The sequence below is a fragment of the Leptonychotes weddellii genome, chromosome 9 (genome assembly GCF_054177405.1).
Source record: "Leptonychotes weddellii isolate Sample4059 chromosome 9, ASM5417740v2, whole genome shotgun sequence".
NCBI lineage: Eukaryota > Metazoa > Chordata > Mammalia > Carnivora > Phocidae > Leptonychotes > Leptonychotes weddellii.
The window spans coordinates 3,040,109-3,063,154 of NC_138377.1; the positions used below are offsets into that span (position 1 = coordinate 3,040,109).

Here is a 23,046-nt window from a genome sequence, read left to right on the forward strand (position 1 = left end):
ACCATGGCGGACAGGGCTAGAAAGGTAACAGCTTTATTTTGAGCAGGGGGCAAAGATACTCCTCTCTATTTAATAGGTCTTTATTTCTCTCAACACTGCTTTGTTTTCAGTGGTATTTGCACTTCTTTTGTCAAATTTAATCCCATGCATTTAATCTGTTTTGATGAGATCATAGTGATTTTATTTTTTTAAATTTCAATTTCTTTTTTTTTCTTGCTAATATGTGGCAATAACAATATATTTTTATTAATCTGTATCTTGCAAACTTGGCAAACTCACTTATTAGTTCTAGCGGCCTTTTTTTTTTTTTTTCTTCCTGGTAGATTCCTTAGAATTTTCTATGTAGATGATCATGTCATGAACAAATATGGCAATTTTACTTTAACTTTTCCAATACGTCTGCTTTTTATGTCTTCCCTTTGCCATACTGCATTAGCTAGAATTTCCAATACAGTGCTGAATGAAAGTGGTGAGAACGACAGCAAGAGCCAAAATGGTGAGAACAGACATCCTTGCCTCGTTCCTGAAATTAGGGGAAAGCATTCAGCCTTCTGCCATTAGTGATGTTCCTTGTAACTTTCTTGCAGGTGCTCTTTCTCATATTGAGGAATTTCTTCTAATTTTAATTTGCTGAGAATATTTGCAAGGCATGACATGTTAGATTTTGTGAAATGAGTCTCCTGCATTTACTGATGTGATCATACGTCTTTTCTCCTTCATTCTGCCAATATGATGAATTACATTGATTTTCAAATGTTAAATCAACTCTGCAATTCCTTCGTAAACCCCATTTAGCCAGGATATATTATCCTTTCTGTATATTGTTGGATTAGATATGCTCAATTTTTAAAAGAAAATTTGCATCTATGTTCGTGAGGGATAATACTCTGTAGCTATCTTATAATATCATTTTCTGGTTTTGGTATCAGGGTAATGCTGGCTTCATAGAATGAGTTGGAAAATGTTCCCTCCTCTTTAGTTTTTTGGAAGGGTTTCTGTAGAATTAATTTTGCTTCTGTCTTCAACGCTTGGTGGAATTCTCCAGTGAAGCCATATGGGCCTGGGATTTTCTCTGTGAGAAAGTTTTTAACTACAAATTCAATTTCTTTAATAGATATAAGGCTAAGCCATTCAGATTATCTGTTTCTTTTTGAGTGAACTCTGAAAATGTTTGTCTTCTAAGTAATTTCCTCATTTCATCTAAGTTACTGAGTTTAGTCATCTAAAAATTGTTCATAACAATCTCTCATTATTATTACTTTTTGCCTGTAGGATTTGTAGTGATGTCTCTCCCCACTCTCATTTATGATACTGGTAATTTGTTTCTTCTATCTCTTTTTCCAGATCTGCCTGGCTAGAGATTTATCAACTTTATACATCTTTTCAAATACCTCGCTTTTGGTTTGGTTGATCTTCTCTATCACTTTTCTTCTCCCTATTCCATTTATTTATTATTGTCTTTATTATTTCTTGTCTCTTGCTTACTTTGAGTTAAGTTTTCTCTCCTTTTTCTCACTTCCTAAGGTGGAAGCTAAGGTCATTATTTCAAGAACATGCTCATTTGTTAATTAGGTGGTCAGTGCTATAACTTTCATGGTAAGCACTTTTAGCTGCATCTTACATATTTGGACATGTCATGTTTTAATTTTTCTTCATTTCAAAATATGATTCTAATAGTCTTTGTGATTCCTTCTTTGGCATGAGTTATTTAGAAGTGCATTATTTAGTTTCCAAATATTTAGGGGATTTTTTTTTCAAATATCTTTCAGGTATGATTTCTAATTTAATTTCATTGTGGCCAGAGAATAGTCCTTGTATGACTTGAATTTTTATAAATTTATTCATTTTTTTGGGTCCCAGAATAAGATCTACCTTGGTAAATGTTTGTGTGCACTTGAAAAGAACATTCTTCTTCAGTTAGGTAGCATATTCTATAGATCTCAAATCAGGTCAAATTGGCTTATAGTATTGTTCAGGATTTCTTTATCCTTACTGATTTTCTGTGTACTTGGTCTATCAGTTGTTAAGAGAAGTTTCTGAAGTCTCCAACTATAATTGTTATGTTATGTCTTCTTGATGAATAGACTCCTTTATCATCATTAAATGATTCTCTTAATCCTTGGTAATACTCTTTGCTTCAAAACGTACTTTGTCTGATATTAATATAACCACTCCAGGTTTCTTCTGATTATTCTTTGGGTGATGTATTGTGTTTCCATCCTTTACTCTTAATTTATCTATATCTTTTTAATAAAAGTGGGTTTATTTATTTATTTTTTTAAGATTTTATTTATTTTTGACAGGGAGAGAGCAGGAGAGCACAGGCAGGGGGAGCAGCAGAGGGAGAGGGAGAAGCAGGCTCCCCCTGATCAGGGAGCCTGACGTGGGGCTTGATCCCAGGACCCTGGGATCATCACCTGAGCTGAAGGCAGTTGCTTAACCAACTGAGCCACACTGGTGCCCCCAAAGTGGATTTATTTTAGACAGTATGTAGTTTGTTTTTGCTCTTTTATTCATCAGACAGTCTGTGCCTTTTATTTGAAGTGTTTAGAGCATTTACATTTAATGTGCTTGTTGATATAATTGAGTTTAAATCTATTATATTGCTTTTTTTCTATGTGTCCCATATGCTCTTTGTTCTTTCCTTCCTGACTTCCTTTGGATAAATTGAGTGACTTTGATTATTTCAATTTTTTGCTCTGTTGACTTCTTCACTCTACCTTTCTTTTTTTAAATAGAAGCTGCTCTAGGGCTTATAGTATAGACTTTTTTTTTTTAACTATAAGGAAATTATAGTCACCTAAGTTCATTTGCTTTAATTTTAAAGCTTATTCCCATTTTTGTATTATACATTTTTAATGTAACGAATGATATGATATCCCAAAAGCTTAAAGTATATGCGTCTTACACTTTAAATGACTAATGGAGGGCCACCTGGGTGGCTGAGAACATTAAGCATCCAACTCTTGGTTTCAGCTCAGGTCATGATCTCTCGGTCATGGGGTAGGGCCTCACATTGGACTCTGCACTCAGCGCTGTGTCTGCTTGGGATTCTCTCTCTCCCTCTCCCTCTCTCCTTCCCCCACTGCATGTGCACACACTCTCTCTAAAATAAAGAAATAAAATCTTTAAAAATAAATAAATATCTATCACCCAGCAACCCCATCCCTCCCACCCCCCACCACTCCAGCAGCCCTCAGTTTGTTTCCTGAGATTAAGAATTCCTCATTATCAGTGAGATCATATGACACATGTCTTTCTCTGATTGACTTATTTTGCTTAGCATAATATCCTATAGTTCCATCCACGTTGTTGCAGATGGCAAGATTTCAGAGTTTTTGATGGCATAGGGAGGGTATGTGCTATGGTGAGCGCTGTGAATTGTGTAAGACTGTTGAATCACAGACCTGTACCTCTGAAACAAGTAATACATTGTATATTAAAAATAAAAAGAAGATAGTAGGAAGGAAAAAATAAAGGGGGGGACTCAGAGGGGGAGACGAACCTGAGAGACTATGGACTCTGAGAAACAAACTGAGGGTTCTAGAGGGGAGGGAGGTGGGGGGATGGGTTAGCCTGGTGATGGGTATTAAAGAGGGCACGTATTGAATGGAGCATGGGGTGTTATACGCAGACAATGAATCATGGAACACTACATCAAAAACTAATTATGTAATGTTTGGTGATTAACATAACATAATAAAATAAAATTAAAAAATAAATAAATGACTAATGGATTTTTTGAAAATTTACTTTTTTAAAAGTATAAGTATACTTTAAAAGTATGTTATTGCAGTCTATCTTTGAGTAATATTAGAATTCTTCACATATAGTGTAACAATCTTACAAGGCTGTACTTCTGTTTCTCCCTTTCCAGTGTCTGTGCTAAATACTGTCATGCCTTTATATCTACTTGTCTTTTAAACCCTTCAATGTATTGTTATTATGTTTACTTGAAAGAGTCAATTATCTTTTAAACAAATCTTTTTTAGATAAGAGAAAATGTCTTTTGTATTTACCCAATAATTAACCATTTCCGGTGCTCATCTTATTATTATTATTATTTTTTTGGTATAAAGCCAAATTTTCATTACCATTTGTTTTCTGCTCAAAGGACTTTATCATTTCTTGCAGTAGAGGTGTGCTGGTGAAGAATTTCTTTAGCTTTTGTATGTCTGAAAAAGTCCTTTTTTTACCCTTATTTTTGAAAGGTATTTCCTTTTCTGAGGAATAACTCTAGATTGGCAGCTTTTAAACTTTCAGATGTTGCTGTACTGTCTCCTGGCATGCATTGTTTTTGATGAGAAATTGGGCCTCAACATAATATGCCCTTCTTCCCCACTCCAGCTGCTTTTAAAGTTTTCTCTTTATCACTGGTTCTATGAGGTACCTTGCTATAGTTTTATTCATACTTCTCATACTTGGGGTTCATTTAGCTTATTGTATTTTTGGGTTTATAGTTTTCACCAAATTTGGAAGAATTTCAACCATTACTTCTTCAAATATTTTTCTTCCCTACCTGCCTCTCCTTCAGGGACTCCAATGAATGTATATTAGACTGTTTGAGTGTTTCCCAGTGCTCACTAATTCTCTTCAGTTTTTTTCTCATCTTTTTACTCTGTTTTCTTTTGGATGGCTTCAATTGCTATTTAGTCTTCACGTGCACTAAATTTTTGTTCTGTAATGTGTAATCCTAGACCTCATTTTTTTTATTTCTGCCAATTCAATTTGTGTCTTTTAGATCTATTCCACGTATCTTTTCAACATGTTTATGTTCTCCTCTACCCTTCTAACATAGAAAAAATATAGTTACAATAATTACTTAATACCCTTTTTTATCAGCTCTATTATCTGTGTTATTTCTGAGTATGTTCCTATTGATTGCTTCCCTCCCCCCATTATGAGTCACATTTTCCTGTTACTTTGTAGTCTTAATAATCTTTTGATTGGAGAGAGGATTATACATTTTATTTTGTTGCATGTTGGATATTTTTATATTCCTTTACACACTCTTGAGCTTTGTTCTTGGAAGCTGTTATGTTTCTTGGAAATAGCTCAATCCTTTTGACCCTTACTTTTAAGCTTTGTTAGACAAGACCAGAATGGCCATTAGCATAGGGCTAATTTTCTTGAGGTAGTATCCTTCTGAGTATTCTTCCTGATGCCCTGTGTATGACAAGGTTTCTCTGCTTTGGTGAGCACACTAGCTATTTCTAGCTTCAGAGATAATTCTGCATCCTTTCTGGTGACTCTTCCCAGGCCTCACATGTGCGTGCTGACAGGTGCTCAGCTGAAGTCTCCCGGGGCCCCCTCTGCAGAACTTTAAATCTGTCTCTTCTTGAAACCCACTCCTCTTCTGCAGCTCCTTCCTCTCTCGAATGCCGCCCTGAAGTTCTAGCCTCCTTGGCCTCCCTGGACTCTCAGCCCTGTCTGCTCATGTGAGGGAGAACCCCAGGCTCTCTTTGGGCTGCCCCTCCTGCCGTGTGGCCTGGAAATGTAGGAAGCTGGGGCGACCAGAAGGCAGACCTCATTTGTTCCCATCTTGCAAGGATCACGGTCCTGTGCTGTCTGCTGGCCTACATCTGAAAATTATTTTTATCTTTTTTTTTTTAGTTGTTTTGTCTGGTTGTCATTTAATGTGGAGGGGTAAATCGGGGCCCTGTAACTGTGTCGTGGTCAGAAGCAGAAATTCTACATATGCATTTTTTATTGTGGTAAAATATATATAAAATCTACCACTTTGGGACGCCTGGGTGGCTCAGTCGGTGAAGCGTCTGCCTTCGGCTCAGGTCATGATCCAGGGTCCTGGGATCGAGCCCTGCTTCGGGCTCCCTGCTCGGCGGGGACTGTGCTTCTTCCTCTGTCTGCCACTCTCCCTGCTTGTGCAATCTTTGTCTCTCTGGCAAATAAATAAATAAAATCGTTAAAAAATAGTAATAAAAAATAATAAATAAAAAAATAAAATCTACCACTCTAACCATTTTTAAGTGCACCGTTCAATGGTGTTAAGCACGTTTACAGTGTTGTGTAGCCATCACCACCATCCGTCTCCAGAACTTTCTTTCATCTTCCCAAACTGAAACTCTTTCTCCACTAAACACTAACTCCCCATTGTCCCCTTCCCCAGCCCCTGACACCCACATCCTACTTTTTGTCTCTATGAACTTGACTCCTCTACCTCACGTAAGTGGAATCATAAAATGTTTGTCTTTCTGTGACTGGCTTATGTCACTCAGCATAACGTCCTCAAGGTTCATCCGTGTTGTAGGACATGTTGTGTGTCAGAATCTCCTTTTCAAGTGTCAGCTGAGTAATATTCCGCTGTATGGGCATACCACAGTTTGTTTAACCACTCATCTACTGATGGACATTTGGGTTGTTTCCATCTTTCATCTACTGGGAATAAAGCTGCTATGAATATGGTGTGCTAATATCAATTTGAGTCCTGCCTTCAGTGCTTTGGGGTATACATCCAGAATGGAATTGCTGGGTCATGTGGTAATTCTGTTTAATTTTTTGATGAACTACCAGGCTCTTTCACAGCAGTTGCACCATTTTCAATTCCCACCAGCAATGCACGGCGTTCCGGTTTCTCCACATCCTTGCCAACACCTGTTATTTTACGGTTTTTTTAATAGTAACTATCGTAATGGGTGTGAGGTGCACCACACATGTGCCATCTGTAAACTTTCCTTTGCAAACATGAAAGAATGGCCTCTCGGTTAGGCAGCCGGGAGGATGACAGTCAAGGTGCTCTCCCGGGGTCCAGGCAAAAGAGCTGAGTCCAGCACCTACATCACTTTTTTTTTTTTTAAGATTTTATTTATTTATTTGAGACAGAATGAGAGAGAGAGAGCTCATGAGAGGGGGGAGGGTCAGAGGGAGAAGCAGGCTCCCCGCTGAGCAGGGAGCCCGATGCGGGACTCGATCCCGGGACTCCAGGATCATGACCTGAGCCGAAGGCAGTCGCTTAACCGACTGAGCCACCCAGGCGCCCCGAACCTACATCACTTTTAACTTAGTGAACTGCAAACTCTTGGTGGCCGCCTCCATCTTTGGCACCCATCACAGTGCCCGGCAAGCCCTGAGTACTCTGTTAGTGTTGCTTGGTGGGAGGAATGGTAATGGAAACAGCAAACAGCTTTGAGGACTGTGTTGTCCAGTGGGTGGCCACAGCAAAGGAGGTGGGAGGGAAAGGGGTGGCAGACAGGGCTGGAGCATCTCCCGGGGCTAGGCTTCCCAGGGCCTTCAACGTGAAACTCAGGATCTTGGTCTTTCCTCCAGGCACTAAAGGAGGTTTTTACGTAGGGGTCCACCTGGCCAGACTTGTGTGGTTCAAAGGTCACTCTGGCCGCAGCATTCAAGGAGAGACCCCAGGAGACGAGCGAGAACGCGAGGAGTAGAGAATCAGGTTGGCTCTGTGGCAATGAGTGGGACGATGGGAGAGCCTCCTGTACGTGGCGACCAGGCCCTGGCCCTGGAGACCCTGTCTCCTCACGCACAGTGGGTGCAGGAGATGCAGTCCGTGCTCGGAAACTCACAGATTATATGAAAACAGACTACCGTGTGAGGAGGGGAGAGGAGCCTGTCTCAGCCTGGGCAGAGAGCGCTGGTTTCTAGAATCTGTGAAGGTGTTAAAAGGAATTTCTCAGAAAGTATAGTTGCTCATCTTGGGAGCTCAGCAAATGAGGAGGATGAGATTATCTCCGCTGCTGAAAATGTGTTCATCGGGTTTCGGGTTTCCCTGTGTCCTCTCCCTGTAGGAAAATGACAGCTTGACACCGTAGAAAATATGAAGTCGAAACGCAGAAGATTTCCACTTGTCTTTCACTGCGGTGTTAATGGCTTCTTCTGTTCTCAGACTTGTGTCTGCCTCTGGGTAATTGGCAAAGACAGATGTGCCATCTATCATAAAAAATTAAAAACACTTGAAGTAAATGTGAGTTATAAGTATGTAACAATTATTTAAATGAAATAAACCTTCAAATTTCAGAAACTGATCATCTTTGGACCCATTTGGCAATGCGTAACATGTATAGCTTTAGGTTGGTGGATTTTTTTTTTTTTTTTAAAGGATAGTGAAGTTCAAAGAAGGGAACTGGAAAAGATAAGATTACATGGATGGGAAAACTTGCTGCCCCCACTCTGTTAGTTTCAGTTTCAGGGCATTTTTACATAATTAAAAGGAGCTCTGTGACAAATCTCACCACCCAGCACACCCGTGACAGACATCTCTGCATTGCCCGGGGGGGGAGTCGGCTCGTCAGGGATGCATCCATGGCCCTGTTCCCTCCTTCTATTTGTTCTCTCTCTCCCATCCAGCCCCTGCCTCCCACCCTTCCTCTCCCCCACTTCTCCTCTTAAGATCCCACTTACCTATTGCTTCATTCTTCTGGAATTATTTCTACCACTTATGAGGACTGGTAGTCATGTTCTCATAGCAATGACAGATGTCCAAACCACTTCCTCCTTGGAGAGTTTCTCTGCTTTTGAGAAAAGGCCTCTGGGTGTTTGGAGAAGGCATCCGGGGAGCGGGGTAGAGCACTAGCACCTTCATTTCTGATGGTGTTTTTGTGATGTTCCCACTGGGAGACATAGAGTTGTGTTTGAGGAAAAAAACAAAAAAGGCTTACAACAATGCCATGAATGCTGGTGGAGCCTTTACTTATAATTGAATGAGCAGTCCTAATTTTATAAAATATAGGCATTAGAAGCTCATATTTGGAATCTCTTGTGTATCCTGAAGCATAGCTAAAATGTAAAAATCCTAACTGACCTCTCTCAAACAAGCAGAGACCAGAAAGTTCTGTGGAAAATATTTACTGGGGAAAAAAATGTTTTTTGAATATTGGGAAATGCAACTCAGTTCCCTGCTCCCTACAGAAGAAGCATCCCTTTAGGGAAGAGACCTCACTGGATTTGCAAGGCCATGTTAAGAGGGCACATGATTCCCACGTGGAAAACGCGGGCTGAGCCCTGGACATCTCTGGTTCAGGGACACCTATGTCCCTTAGGGAGCAGGTGTGGGACAGATGTGGGGGCCAATGGCGTGCCCTGGGAGTCAGAAGACCGAGGTCCTAGAAATGGGAAATTGGGGCCGTGGAGAGGAGTCAGAACCACCTGAGAGAATGTTCAGTATTTCCATGTATGGGTCTACTAAACCCATGACTTCCTCCCACCACCACCCTGCCTTCTGTGTGGTCCTTTCTTTGGACCAAACTGATGAACGATTTACTTTAAGAGTTTGTTAAATATTTCTGGATGCCGCGTTAGCCCTGGGCAAGTGGCAGTGAACAGGAGAAAGCAAACGTGCCACGTGATGGGGCGTAACCTTCCTGCGGTAGAGACGCCCGCCGCTCGGGCACGAAGTAGCAATGAATGACTCGGTCTCAGTTGTCCATGGTCACCTGCAGGCGAGGGCTGGGATGGCCTGGGTTGAGGGACTTGACCCCAGATGCGGGTCCGGGAAGGTAGCCTTGGCTGGGGAGACTGCGTGCAAATAGGATGTGTGTGTGGGTACAGGGCGGGGAGCGGTGTTCCTGTCAGATGGCCCGGACCGTGGGGACCCCGAGGCGGGGACGAGAGGCTGAGGTGGAGGGAGTGGCTGTGACCAGGGAAGGAGGACCTCAGGGGTGGGCGTCCTGGGCCCGCAGCTAGTGTCCCCACCTTCCTACACTCACACGTCCCCTCCAATAGGACCATCGGACGAGTGAGTGCAGGGTCGGGACATGCCTTGGAATAGGATCGCAGGGCCTAGGGGCCCAGGACCCTTTGGCCAGCAGCAGCGGGCTGGCCCCTGACTTCTGGCCACTACTCACTCTGCTCTGCACGCTGGAGGTCCTTCCCCCAGGGGAGACGTGGCAGCCGACGAGGAGTCGCAGTGTCGTCTTCGTCCCTGGCATCTGTTCTCAATGCGCCATCTGCCCTGTACAGCAAGCCCACGTCTTTCTTCTTGTTCTTCCTTCTCTACTTCTTGTTTGGACCGCGCGTAGAGGAGGTCACTGCGAGCCGGGGGTTGTGCGGAGGGAAGGGGGCTTGGGGAGTCCCTCCCTGGGCTCTTGCGTCCCCTCTCCTGGGCGCTCTCTGCTCAGGACGCCCGTCTTTGCTTTCTGGACCCAGCCCTCCAGATGGCCAGGATGATGCAGGGAGTCTGTCCTTCCCAACAGACGGAGGGGGGCTCCGCGGTGCCCCTTTCTGCACAGGTGAACCCTGCCCCAGCAGGCTGGAAATGGGGGTGATATTTAACACAGACCCTGGGAATCACCTTGTGTTACCTAATATTAAAAAAAATAATAATCCTGCAAGCAAACTGGACAAAGATTTTGATGAAACCTGTTTCCTTCTCAAAATGCCATCAGTGACATGCCATATGGTTTTTGCCAAGTCATTTGGCTGCTGCAAGATTTTCTATTCCCAATTGTAAAACTGAGCTAATAGAATTTGCCACCCCACCGGGATATCACAAGCACTAATCACAATATCTATAAATGCCTTTGAACTCCTTGGGAAAAACACTCCACCAAAATACCAAGTGAAATTTATATAAATGTCGTCCTAACCCTGGATCTTCATTTTGAAAGTGGGAATTTAGGGCTTACGTGGACACATTTATTATAGTCCTCAGAAATTACACAAGACTGGATGCCCTGAGTTTTAATTTTTTTCTTTAAACAAGACCATGAAATGTTCTAGGCTGAGGCTCAGAAAAATTTTCAAACATAAGCCCCATTACAAAACCGAGTTTGCACGTAGGAGGCTTTCCGGGGCGCTGGGGTCCATCCTCTGAGCCACAGGCACTGTGGCCCTGCCGAACCAAAGGCAAGACCACCTGGTCTGTCATCCCTGAATCTTTGGGGTGTGCTGGGATGTATCATCGTAATACTCAGGCATTCCTTTTTCCTTTCTGGCGGGGGGAAGAATCAAGGAAAAATTTCTACCTGCAGATCCGCAACGGTTCACCCTTTAGGAAGACCCATGACTGTTTATTTGACTCCCTGATACAGCTTAATTATACTTAAGTCCATGTGTTTACTTCGCAGATCTCCAAAAAGAGTAGAAAAGATCTAGCAACCCCAAATTAGTTTAGGAACCAGCATGTCCCTTGCTTTAAGGAACACAGTAAACATTTCAAAAGAGCATGCCAGCTCATTATCCAACTCTCTCTCTCCAGTGACTTCAGAGAGAACAGCGGTAGTTAAGCAATGTTTGCCAAAAGCAAATCTGGGGACGGGTGTTGATTTTAAAAGAGAAGGAAAGAAGAGCTCGCTGCTCCCCTGCAGGTTTCCCCGGCGCGGTGGCATGGAGGCGAAGGCCGCGTCTGTAGATTTCACGAGAAACTGCGGCCCCTCCCTGACCTCCCTGTTGCTGGGGGTCCCTGATAGTTGACTAAGCTGCCATGTGATGGGTCAGGATCTTCCCCGAGAGATGAGACACAGCTCCCCAAGTCTGGAGACAGAAGAATGGATAAGCAATCTTTATTTGCCCTCAGTAGGTTCTCAGCCCCGAACATGGACAGTTGGCCCCGAGCTCAGGAATCCAGGTCCCGTAAGGAGTGGGTATGGCTGTGCTTTTCACCATGACACCCCCCTGCCCCAAAATGTACTCTCTTTAATATTCTGGCAGAACGTAATGAGCACATCCTATGGCTGTTGGAGGTTCTGCTTTGTTGAGCAAGAAATAACTTGCCGGCATGCTAGCGTCCGGCAGCAAAGAAAAACTATTTTGTCATACGCATCTGGATATGGAGTGCAAAAATGAGCATTAGCGTCTCCCCCCCTACAAAAGACCCTACAACCGAAAAATTGTACCAAGGCTGTTCAAAGCCTGCCCCATTTCTTTCTAGGTCTCCCGATCTTGTTCTTTCTTCCACCCTGGGGAGTGAGAAGGCAGGAGCAGCTGACCAGCCATCTCTTTCCCTACCTCCTGGTGATATTTGAAAATCTTCATTCTGTTTTATAGGTCACAGGTCAGCCCATCCATGTGGATTCTTGTAATTGCACAGCACGTGCTTTGTGTGGGCCGATTACATCTTTTCTTTCAGACCCAAAGGGAGCCATTCATTAGGACGGCGCTGGTGCCTAAAGCTGACCTGCACTATCTGAAGGCAGATCGCCCATGAAAGCCCCCGGCCTTACTTTATTCCCGGAATCTTAATTACAAGGCAGGACCAGGATGGACGTATTAAGTAGCCTCGATTCACCCCAGCCCGCGGCCCAATGTGCTGGCGCCCGGAAGGCTTGATGGCAGATAACCGTTGATGCGGAAGCGAGGTTAGAAGCCCATCCCTTGCCTTGAGACCTTTGCAAGCTGCTTCCCCTTTTGCGGGTCCCGTTTTCCTTCCCTGCCAGAGATCAAAGGGAAGCAAGTTCTCAGGTGCGCCCCGGACCTGGGTCGATCTCAGCTTCCCCACGTACTAGAGGACGAGGCCCTCGGCTTCCCCAGCAGGAGGGCGGGATGGAGTGGGCGATACCCAGTGGGCACCTTACAAGTCTCACAGTGGGGCTGTGACCTCAGGGCAGAGCCCAGCCCACCTCTTCAGTGTCCCTTTAGACACAGACGGTCCCCATGGAGCAGATGTTCTTTTCCTGTCGTTTTTGCCGACTTCTTCTAGTTTGAAGTGTTAGCCAGGCCCCCACTGCCTTGGGGGAGGCGACTCGGGGGCTCCCCTGGTGTTTCAAAGGCCACCCTCCTTTTTCCATACTGGCTCACAGAGAAGGTTCTGGGAGGAGGTGGGCACGTTTACAGGGGAGCTCGGGAATCTCCCAGTAGGAAAAGGGCCCAAGGTGGGACCGCCTTCCCTTTCGCTGCTCAGTGATGGACAGGCCAGCATGGGGCTGCCTCGGGCTGCTGCCAGGGATGATGCCAACGGAGAGACTTGAGGGACAACGCCTGGGGCCCTGTAGGGGTGGATTGCAGCAGCATGTGCTGGCCTTGGGGGGTGGCTCTGTGGGAACACTGGCTGCCATGCAGGGTGACCCCAAAGGGTCCTGCAATGTAGGAACCTGCTCAGGGAACAATGGCGTGATGCACCCCACAAGGCTGTCCTCTTGCTTTGGGCAAACGCCCATTAGAGCAGGCAGGGGCATTGATGGTGCCCGGGCTCCTCCCCAAATAGAGATTCAGTGTGCGCTTTTCTCCCCTTTCCTCTGGGTCGCCAGGGAGTTAAAGTGTGACTAGTTCCAGACTGGGCGCAGGGGCTGGCATGGAGGGGCAGCATGTGCCATGGAGAGCACCCCTCCTGGAGTGCTTGGCTGGGCACTGCATATCATCCGGGGCCAGCCGGGGCCCCCTGGGGCGTGGTGCAGGAGCAGAGCCTGCCAGCTCGCTCACCGTGGGTGACACTGTGTTTAATGCGGCAAAGGAGCCACCAGAGGCCAAATTCACGGATCACCAGAACCAGGTGGCAAGAGCCAGGCTTCGACGTGGCTTTCTGGAGGTGAATGGCTAACACGACCAACCTCGGACCCCCCCAGGCAGTGCTCCAAGGTTAAGTCGCAATTTTGAAGAGACAGAGTGTCTGGGGATTCAATTTGGGTTTGGTAGGAAAGGCAAGGCGTTTCGCATGGCGGGTCTCTAACACCACCTCTCTCTCCCGTCCCATTCTTTGCTCCCTTGGTGCGGCTGGCCTGGAAGCCCCCCCACCCCGTCCTCAGGCACCCCATCCTCACTATCACGTGCACAGCACCTGAACACGCTGAGCCTCACGGTTTAAAAATAACATGCCTATGCAAGGAGGTACATCTGGTCTGAGAAGCCAGCTGTGAGATCAAACGGGAATTGGGGATTATTTGTGTTTTTCAGTTATTCTGGCCCTGTCCCGCTAATTGTGGGGCGCCGATCCACTTATCCAAAATGGATTTTATTCACCGTATATCCCCTCAAATCTTGCTGGAACAAGAATAAATCAAGTAAATAACGTAATCCAGGAAGAATAAATCAAGTAAATAAATCTCCAACATGGGCAGTTGAACACAGGCATCCTTGCAAATGCCTTCTTTCTTGACAACATCTGGAGCCCAGCTCCTTTAGGAATGCATCAAAGAGAAACGCGGGTTTGGGGGGGCAGGGGTCAGAACTGCAGGAGAACAGCCAACTGAGCCCCTCGATTTATGGTGGTTCCACATGTAGTTTGCTCTTAATGGCTTTCTGCAGTCACTGCAGGGGTGGGCTGGGAGCACCTGCGTGCCGGCTTCCCGCCTGAGCGCCGGGGTCGCTGCTGGTCTTGGGGGTCATGCCATCGATGCCTTCCTGCCTTCCAGAGCCCACGCTAGGGCTCGAGGTGGAGGGCACGCAAGAGGTGCTCCCCCGTCTCATGGGTTGTTCATGACAAACCGGCGAGGTAGGTGCTCCCTCCCCATCTCTCAGAGGAAGGAGGCACGTTGCCGGCTGATGCTGTGACATCTTGTGTTCAGGGTGGGGAAGTGGCCGAGCGGAGAGCCGGACCTGTGTTCAGCGTTTTTATCGCTGAATTGTGTCCTCCCCAAATTCATGCGCTGAAGTCCGAAACCCCACTCCCTCCGAACGTGACTTTGTTCGGGAACAGGGTTGCTGTGGATGTAACGGGTCACGATGATGTCATACCGGACTAGGGCGGGCCCCTAATCCAAGGTGACTGCGTCCTTATCGTAGGGGGAGGTTTGCACGCATGCACGCACACACGCACGGGGAGATCACCATGTGAAGATGAAGGTGGAGAGCCGGAGGGACAGGGACGCTGCCACCAAGCTGAAGAATGACCGAGGTCGCCAGCAAACACCAGAAGCTGGGGAGAGGCCCAAACAGATCCTCCCTCAGCCCTGGAGGATCCAACCCGCCGGCACCTTGATCTCAGCCCTGTAGCCTCCAGAACTGTGGGAGGTGCCTTTCTGTCACGTAAGTGGCCTGTTCGGTGGCGCTTTGTCACGTTGGCCCTAACAGGCCGGCATGGGTGTCAAACCTGGGGCCCCATGCACTCTGTTTCCCTGAGCTCACGTGAGCTAGGTGACGGGGAGACTTGCACATCCCTGGAGCTGGTGGGAGGAAGGGAGTGGATTTGCTGTCTGGGGTCCTGGCAGCAGGAGCAGAGTCTTGCTTGCCCCCCACTGCCGGGTTCCTCCTCCTCTGCCCTGGAGCCATCCGCTCTGGCTGCTCCCTGGGGAATCTGTTCCTACCCCTGCACTTGGGCTGAGTTTCTTCGAGAGGGGTCCTCCCTGGGGGCTGCCTGCGGGCAGAGGCTAAACTTTGGACTCTCGCCTGAACCCCTGCCCAGCAAACCCTTCACGTGTCACAATCTGTCCTGGGTTCCTGGGGAGGAAGATGGGAAGCTTCGGGGCCGGGACCTTACTGTGAGCGCCGTGACTTCCTCTCCCCATGTCTCCCCAGGTGGCCCCTGGAACAGAGGAGGGGAGCAGGAACAGGTGCAGGTCCCATCTTTGCCCTGTTGGGCTTTTCTCTGAGGCCTTGGACAAATTGCTTGCCCCTCTGGTCTCGTTGCCCACCCCGCCCGTACACTGATGTCTGAGGTTCGTTCGGCTTTAGCAGGGTGGCTGGGAAATTATGGAGCTGCCCTCCAGAGGGGCGGCTGGCTCGGGGAAGTCAGGTCCAGGTGCCTCTGGATTTGAGTGGAATCTCTGCCTGTAGGGATAACAGGCCCCCCTGGCATGAGACGACAGCTCCCCAGCCGCCTGGCATGGTGTGTGCATGTGAGCACGTGCACCTGGATGTCCGTGTGCATGCCGACACCCCTGAGCCCCTTCAAGCCACGGATGAGGACAGCGGTCATGCTCTCAGGTTGTGGATGATGCAGCCAGCGCGTCAGGACACGGCCAATATTTTGCAAGCTTGATTTGGAGGTTTGAGGGCTTAACGCGGTTTCAACCCAACGGACTGCTCACTACGGATGCGGTGAGGCCCAGGAGATGTCAGGATGAGCTCAGTGACTGGCCTTCACCTCGGGCAGTGGGTCAGTGTTTCATCTGTGGTACAGGGCTAGCGGCAACGTTCTGTATCTTTTTCTGTAGAAAAATGGGAATCTGTATTAAAACAACTATTATTTAACATCATGAGTCAAAAGTGAGAGCCATATGGCACAACTTTTTAGGAAATTTTATATGTAGGTGATTTTGACAGTTCACTAGTGGTCAGTGGCTTCAGCCCCTTATGCCCCGAGTGTGATTCCTGTTCTCCACAGCCGAGGTGACAGTGATCTTGGGACCTACGCGGGAGTCTAGGGGTTGGGAGTGGCAGTTTTCTCTCTCCCTAAGTCTCTGCTCCTAATATCGGGCGATACAGGCCTGGCTTTCCAACATCCCCACTCCGAGCCCCCAAAACTAGGGGAAAGAGAGAGGCAGAGACGGATGGGGAGCAGAGGTAGAAAAAGCTACTTCTGGCCACAGGGTATTTCTGTGCCTTTAAGAGCTTAAATTCCCGCAGCTCTCCCCTGAGAGGACCGAGCAATTTTCCACTCTCAGAAAGAAGAAAGAAGATTTCCCGCTCCCAGTAGGAGCTTGCAGGGGCCCTGTGATGCTCTGGAAATTGCATAAAATGTCGGTGCTGTAGACAGGCATGGACATCGAGCGCTTCTCGCTGGTTCCCTAACAAGCGCTCTGGGGCCCACAGCCTGCCTTAGCGACTCGCTGCATTAGCGGTATGGCCCAAGATGACGGTGTCAGAAAGATCTGTGTGTTCGGGGCACAGACCAGCTCATGAGGATGAAACGGGGTTGTAGGCAGAGTTACTGGGACCACCTGAGCCGGGCATTACCAGTGGACGCAGTGACCTGGTGCCTTGGAGGGTGTGTCAGCCGTGGGGTCCTCCTCCTTCCTCAAGACTCGAAGTTCCCGAGGGCATGTCCTGTCCTGGGCTTCGTGGCTCAGCATCCTCCACACCCCTAGAGCCGGAAGCTTAGGATATGTGGGGGGAGGGGGGCTGTGCTGTCACGTGCCTGGTTGTGGAGCAGGCGGGCAGAGTGCACCCCCACGTGCAGAACGAGGGGTGCAGAGGACCACTGCTTCTCCCTTTCTCCCTCTTTTCCTAAACTCTTACTCGAAGTGTGATACACAGACAAGCGCACGTGTGTGCATGGATGGATTGTCACACACTGGGCACACCCGTGTGACCGGCAGCCAGGTCAGGAGACAGAGCATCCCATAACCTCAGGATTCCCCTGTTCCCACCAAGGTAAGCCACCGGCCCCGCTTCTCACAGTGCAGCCGAGCGTGGCCTGGTCTGGTACTTTACATGAGCGAAATTATTCCGGACGTCCGCTCACGTCTTCCTTCTTTAGTTCTAGCACTTACATTGGTGAGATTTGGCCACCTTGTGGTGCGTCGTGCGAGAGCGTTCCTTCTTGTTTGCACGCCTTGGTCCATCGTGTGGACGTACCCCAGCGCTGTCCATGCGGCCAACGACAAGCCATGCGTGAGTGGTCTCTACCCTGGGGCCCAACAAATCGTCCTGCCAGGAACGTTCTCGTTTGTGCTTTTTGCCCAATGTCTGTGAGCGTTTCTGCTTGAGAACACACTTGAGAGCATTGGAGGACTTACTTCAGCCGGAAAAGATGGATCTGGCCACAGAGATCGTGCCTGCAACACCCCAGCCTGCAGGGAATGACGGGTCTGTCTGTGCCACGACTCTGCCGACATTTGGTATTTTCATTTTAGGCATTTCTACGGTGTTTGCTTTTCTGTTCTCTCCCCTCTCCTCCTTTCACTTTACCTCCACGAATATGGCCATTTTGTTTTCGACAAAGGTGTAAACGCAATTCAATGAAGAAAGAGGCATCTGTTCAACAAACAGTGTTTGAACAACTGGACATTGGTATGTAAAAAAACTAATCTGGACCTTAACCTTTCTTGTCTTCTACTTGTCTGTATGCGTTCTTTTCAAACAAGAACATGCATTCTTTTCAAAAGTTCTTTTCACTTTTCAATTATAAAAATTGTATTAGCAACAAAATCTCAGTAGAGAGTCCTCAAAGCAGAGCTCATGGGGCTATTTTCTCTGGCTTCCGTGAAAAGCAATCAGAAATTAGTATAAAAAGAATGTGAGCTCCAAGAAGCAGAGGGTTTCTTTGAGGCTGTTCCATAGCTGTGTCCCCAGAGCCTAGAACAGTGCCTGAGACGTGTTTTTGAATTAATGAAAAATATAAGCAAGCATATCAGTTAGAATGCATTCAACGAAAATGAGCAGAGGACCTAAGGAGGGACATTTAATGTTCTCTGAATGTCTAGAGGTGGGTTTTCCGAGCTCTGTTCAACATCTTCATCAAGGATCCAAGCCCTTTCTTTCTTTTTGCTCTGTGTTCTCTATATGTTGGCTCCCTGTCCTCACAGTCCCAAGAGGACGGCAATGATTATTAGAATATCAATAATTATTATAATGATCCTGGCACTTCGTAGGACTTCCTTTGTGTCAACCACTGTTCTGAGCCCCTTCTATATTTTCACTCATTGAATTATCATATAAATCGATAAGGCATTCCGCTTTACATGTGGGGCAACTGAGGCAGAGCGCGATTCAGTAACTTGTCCAAAGTTATAGAGCCAGTAATTAATGGAACGGGAGCTGAGCCCAGGCGCAGCCCACAGTCTGGGCTCACCCTCTATGCTGTGCTGTGGTTCCAGGTATTTAATGTTAGAGCCAAAGCGGGAGGAAGGGGGCTGGATGGAGTCGTGGGTCTGCCCTGGGAAAGCAGGCTGGCCAAGTGAGTAGCGGGTGGTGAGGAACAGGAGCTGTAGGATGGCTTCAGACAAACATGGTCTCTGCCCTAGAGCTGGGCATATCGCCACCCTGAACAGGACGTGGCTTCCCAAAGCAAGGGAGAAGTAGGAAATTGCAGTCAACCCCGGGGAGTAAGATTTCTGCCACCTTGAAAAAAGAATCCATCCGCCTACAAATTACAAAATGATTTTCTAGATAACTTCGGTTGAAGAGAAAATTAAAAACAAATTAAAAATTATTTAGGAATAATTGAGAATGGGTGAACTGACGTGGACCCCCCCTCTCCCCGGAGAGGAAAAACCTCAAGAGAAAAATAACCCACAGGAAAAAGGGAACAGGAACAGGTAATCTGGAGACTTCCCGTGTCGACACAACACTGATGACAGAAAACAGACCCAGGCCGCGCAGCAGGCACGCTCTAACTTTTTAAGGAATAGGTGTCTCCTATAAGGTACTTACATAAACTGCTCTACAGAATAGGAAAAGATGATTTCCAGCTCCTCCAATGAAGTTTGCATAATTCTGACGCCAAATCCAGACAAGACTAGGACAAAAATTATTTTTGGCCATCCCACTTATGAAAAATTCCAACTAAAACCTTTAACGGAGAAAATGCAGTGATGTGTTGGGAGACACGTTTATCCCAGGAACGAGAGATGGTTCCACTTTGGAGACTGTGATCGTGTAGTCCCCGATCATATCAGGCAAAAGAGAAACGTGATGTGACCAGCCCTCTCCCTGACCTTCCAAGGTCTTCCTTATAGCTGCATTTTCCAGACTTCCTTGCAATCTGGTCCCTGTTTAGTTTCCGCCAGCTCACTGGTTTGGGTAACGGGGAAGCAGCTGTGGAGGGGGGGGCGGCCTGGGTTGTAGTACAGGGACAGTGAGCGCTGACCACAGACTGCCAGACCCTGGTGCCACCACTGCAGGGAGACTGTGACGTGAATGTACCCCTAGGAGTTGTGCGACACCTAGACCCTGCCCCGGGGGAGGGGGGTGTTCCGCAGCGTAGGCAGAATTCAAATTATTAGGTCCTGAGGATTCCCTCCAAAAGATATACCTCCCTCTGTCAGCCGAAGTAAGAGAGAAGGGTAGGAAGTCCTCTTTTTTTTTTTTCTTTTTGAAGATTTTATTTATTTGACAGAGAGAGACACAGCGAGAGAGGGAACACAAGCAGGGGGAGTGGGAGAGGGAGGAGCTGGCTTCCCGCAGAGCAGGGAGCCCGATGCGGGGCTCGATCCCAGGACCCCGGGATCATGACCTGAGCCGAAGGCAGACGCTTAACGACTGAGCCACCCAGGCGCCCCTAGAAGTCCTCTTTCGAAGCATTCTAATTTAGATACTGTGTGTATCTGTGTGTGTGCACGTGTGCACAAGAGTGCTCATATTTTTCTGTACATTGTTACAATAAATTCACATTTTCATTTTTTGCTTGCCTTCTGGCTTTATAATGATACCTCCACAAGGAATGATTTACATTTTTATGAAATCAAAGTTATTAAGTTTTTCCTTTATGGTACTAGATTTTGTATTTTATTTAGAAAGTTCTTTCTCATAATAGGTCTACTATTTAGTTATGTTTTTTCCTAGTACGTTTGTGGCTTTATTTCGTCTATTCAGACCAATCCAGGCTTTACTTGGAAACAGAGAGTAAGAAGGACGTCTATGTTTTTTTCCCCCTAAATGGCTATTCAATATGATTTATTGAAAACCTCTCTTTTCCCTCACCGATTTGAAACGCCACCCATGTGTTTTCAATCATGTTTTAAATTCTCATTTGCATACGGGATAAACTCAGATTTTCTTGGGGCTTACGGATAACATTTTTGGAGAGGTGCCTCATTTACTTCAACAGGTTAGTGACTTGTAGGAGCGTCTGGCCCTGTTTTGAATGCTTCCGTGTTAAGTAGTTGGAATATACTGGAGATAGACACACAAGCTTCAGGTCTCTCCAGGCAAAGGTAGATACTATCGTTTACTGATATTGAACGTCTTTACACCGGGCCAGTTGCTTTACAAACATCACCTAATTTAGTCTTCACTGTTTATTGATTTATTCAGTGAATTGTAGAGGAGGAGTGGCTACATGAACAACACTGAGCTCGGGTCAGTCAGATTAATAAGCTAGACGACGTCTCTGCCCTCACAGAACTTGCAGCATGCCGGGTAACATAACTGGGACCGAGACGGAGTAAGCACGCGCCACTCTGTCTCCCACCAGCAGACATTAAAGCCTGGAAAGATGTGTGGAGCATCTGCTCACAGAAATGGCAGCAGGCTGATTGCGGAAAGCGCCCCCCACCATCCGTGAGTGCCCCCCGCAACCTTCTTCTTTGAGTTTCAGCCTGTCCTCCTTTCGACTCAGAGACAGCTGGAAACTTGGAACTACACACCAAGTGTGATCAGGAAAAGTCCTAAGGGAAGCCCTCTGTTTCTGGGCCGAGGGATGGCACGGTTGGAGTGATGGAAATCCTCCCCTCCTGTTTGTGGCTCTTGGTTGGCCCCGGTGGGAACTGCAGCTCTGTGACCGCAGACTGCTCTCACAGAAACCACGGTCTGGGGCACTGGGACATCCTTAAGTTGCTGAAGGAGCATAGAATTCCACATCCACTGAAAGTATCCTTTAGGAATGAACATGAAATAGAGACATTCTCAGCTGAAGGAAAACTGGGAGAAGCTCCTTTAAGCAGACCTCTTGCTTATTTGATCCGCATCCCTCCTATTAATGGTCATAAATGAAATCAACAATGACCACATCATGGCACCTGCTAGTTTCATCCTTATCTTTAAGAATAGCACTGTGTCTTTCAGACCCAGGAGACCACGAATCTGGTGAGCCAGTGTTAACTCACTGGCCTGAGCCTACACATCCCGTTGGCGACAGAGGGAGGGAGATTGGGACTTTGAGTTTCGAATGTGTTCACCCAGTGACGTTGCTCAATGGCAGCGTAAACTGGCTGGGGGCACGGCTACAAACAATGCAGTCAGGTATTTGTCATTCATTGGTTACCTTTCATGATCAACTTGTGTAATTTTTATGCTTTTGGTTGCCCCTCTAATTTGGCTTTCTTGCAGTAAATGCCGTAGTGAAGGGTCTAATTGCAAGCATAATTATTCGTGAACATCAAGGAACAGAACTCATTTTGGAGTTATTCCAAAAGTATATTATTAACTCATTTTGGAGATGCCCTATCCCTTCTAAAAGTAAACCACCTATTGTATATGTGTCTGAAATTTTTTATTAATCAATGATATTAAGGTTACAGTTACATGAGGTTTGACGAATGTGACCTGTGGTAGCCACCGCCACCACGATCAAGACAGAACATTTTCCCTCCATAGGTCTCTTGTGTCCCCTCTGCCTCTTGCCATGACAGCCACTCACTGCTTTTTGTGAACAGATGGAATCGTATGTTATAGACTCTCAGGTTGGCTTACTACATTGAGCATAATATTTCTGGTTTTTACCCCTGTCGCTGTATCACTAGTTTTCATTTTATGGCTAAGTGTATTCCAGGCATGGACATGCTAGAATTTGTCTGTCCACCAGTGAATGGACATTTGGGTTGTTTTGCGTTTTGGGCTATTGTGAATGAATACGCTTCAAATAATTGTGTCTAAGTTATTTTGTGGACATATATTTCCCTTTCTCTTGGGTACATGGAATTTCTAGGTCGTAAGATAAGTGTGTATTTAACTTTGAACAGATGATGAAACTGCTTTCTGAACTGCTTATACCATTTTACATGTGCAGCAGCATGGACATGTTTTGGTTTGTTTTGGTTTGGTTTGGTTTGGTTTTGATGGTTCTCACTTGTCCACATCCTTGCCAACACATGGCAGTATGTAGTGGCGGCACATGGGGGTTTTTACTTGCATTTCACCTAGGACTCATGATGTCGAGTGTCTTTTCACATGCTTATAAGCCACGTACATATCTTCTTTTGTTAATGGTCTGTTAAAATCTTTCATCCATTTATAAAATTAGCCTGTCTTAAAGTTTAAAAAGCCACAAGAATAGAGCTGAGACCAAGCTCAGGAGGCCACTCACAGACAGACCCATGGACAGGTGCACCCAGGGTCAAAGGAGAGACACCACGGGGCACTTTGACCCTCACATGTCCTTCCTGTGGACACTCTGGGACATAAAAGGGTACACACTGTGGGCACAGACAACATGCCTTCACACAAGGATGTGCACGCTCGCACACGGACGTGATTAAAGATACCCTGGTGCCGATGTGAGACCGCCTCCTATGCTTCGGCCACCCGGGCGGTGGGGAGAGGGGGCAGATGTGCAGGTGGTAGAGGACAGGGTAAGACTTCTCACCCTCCCGATCTACAGAC

The 23,046-nt window shown here is 46.7% G+C and overlaps 1 long non-coding RNA gene across 3 annotated transcripts in view; it reads left to right on the forward strand.

Annotated features, from left to right (window-relative positions):
• The window catches only part of LOC145723353 (uncharacterized), a 108,770-nt gene that overhangs the window by 47,672 nt on the left and 38,052 nt on the right, over nucleotides 1-23,046 (forward strand). Inside the window, exons 3-4 of one of the 3 annotated variants that reach the window (XR_014148279.1) lie at nucleotides 56-15,940; nucleotides 17,264-20,738. The exons of 1 other annotated variant lie outside the window; for it this stretch is intronic. This is a non-coding gene — a long non-coding RNA (uncharacterized LOC145723353). One more of the 3 variants, XR_014148280.1, reaches the window with a different exon arrangement.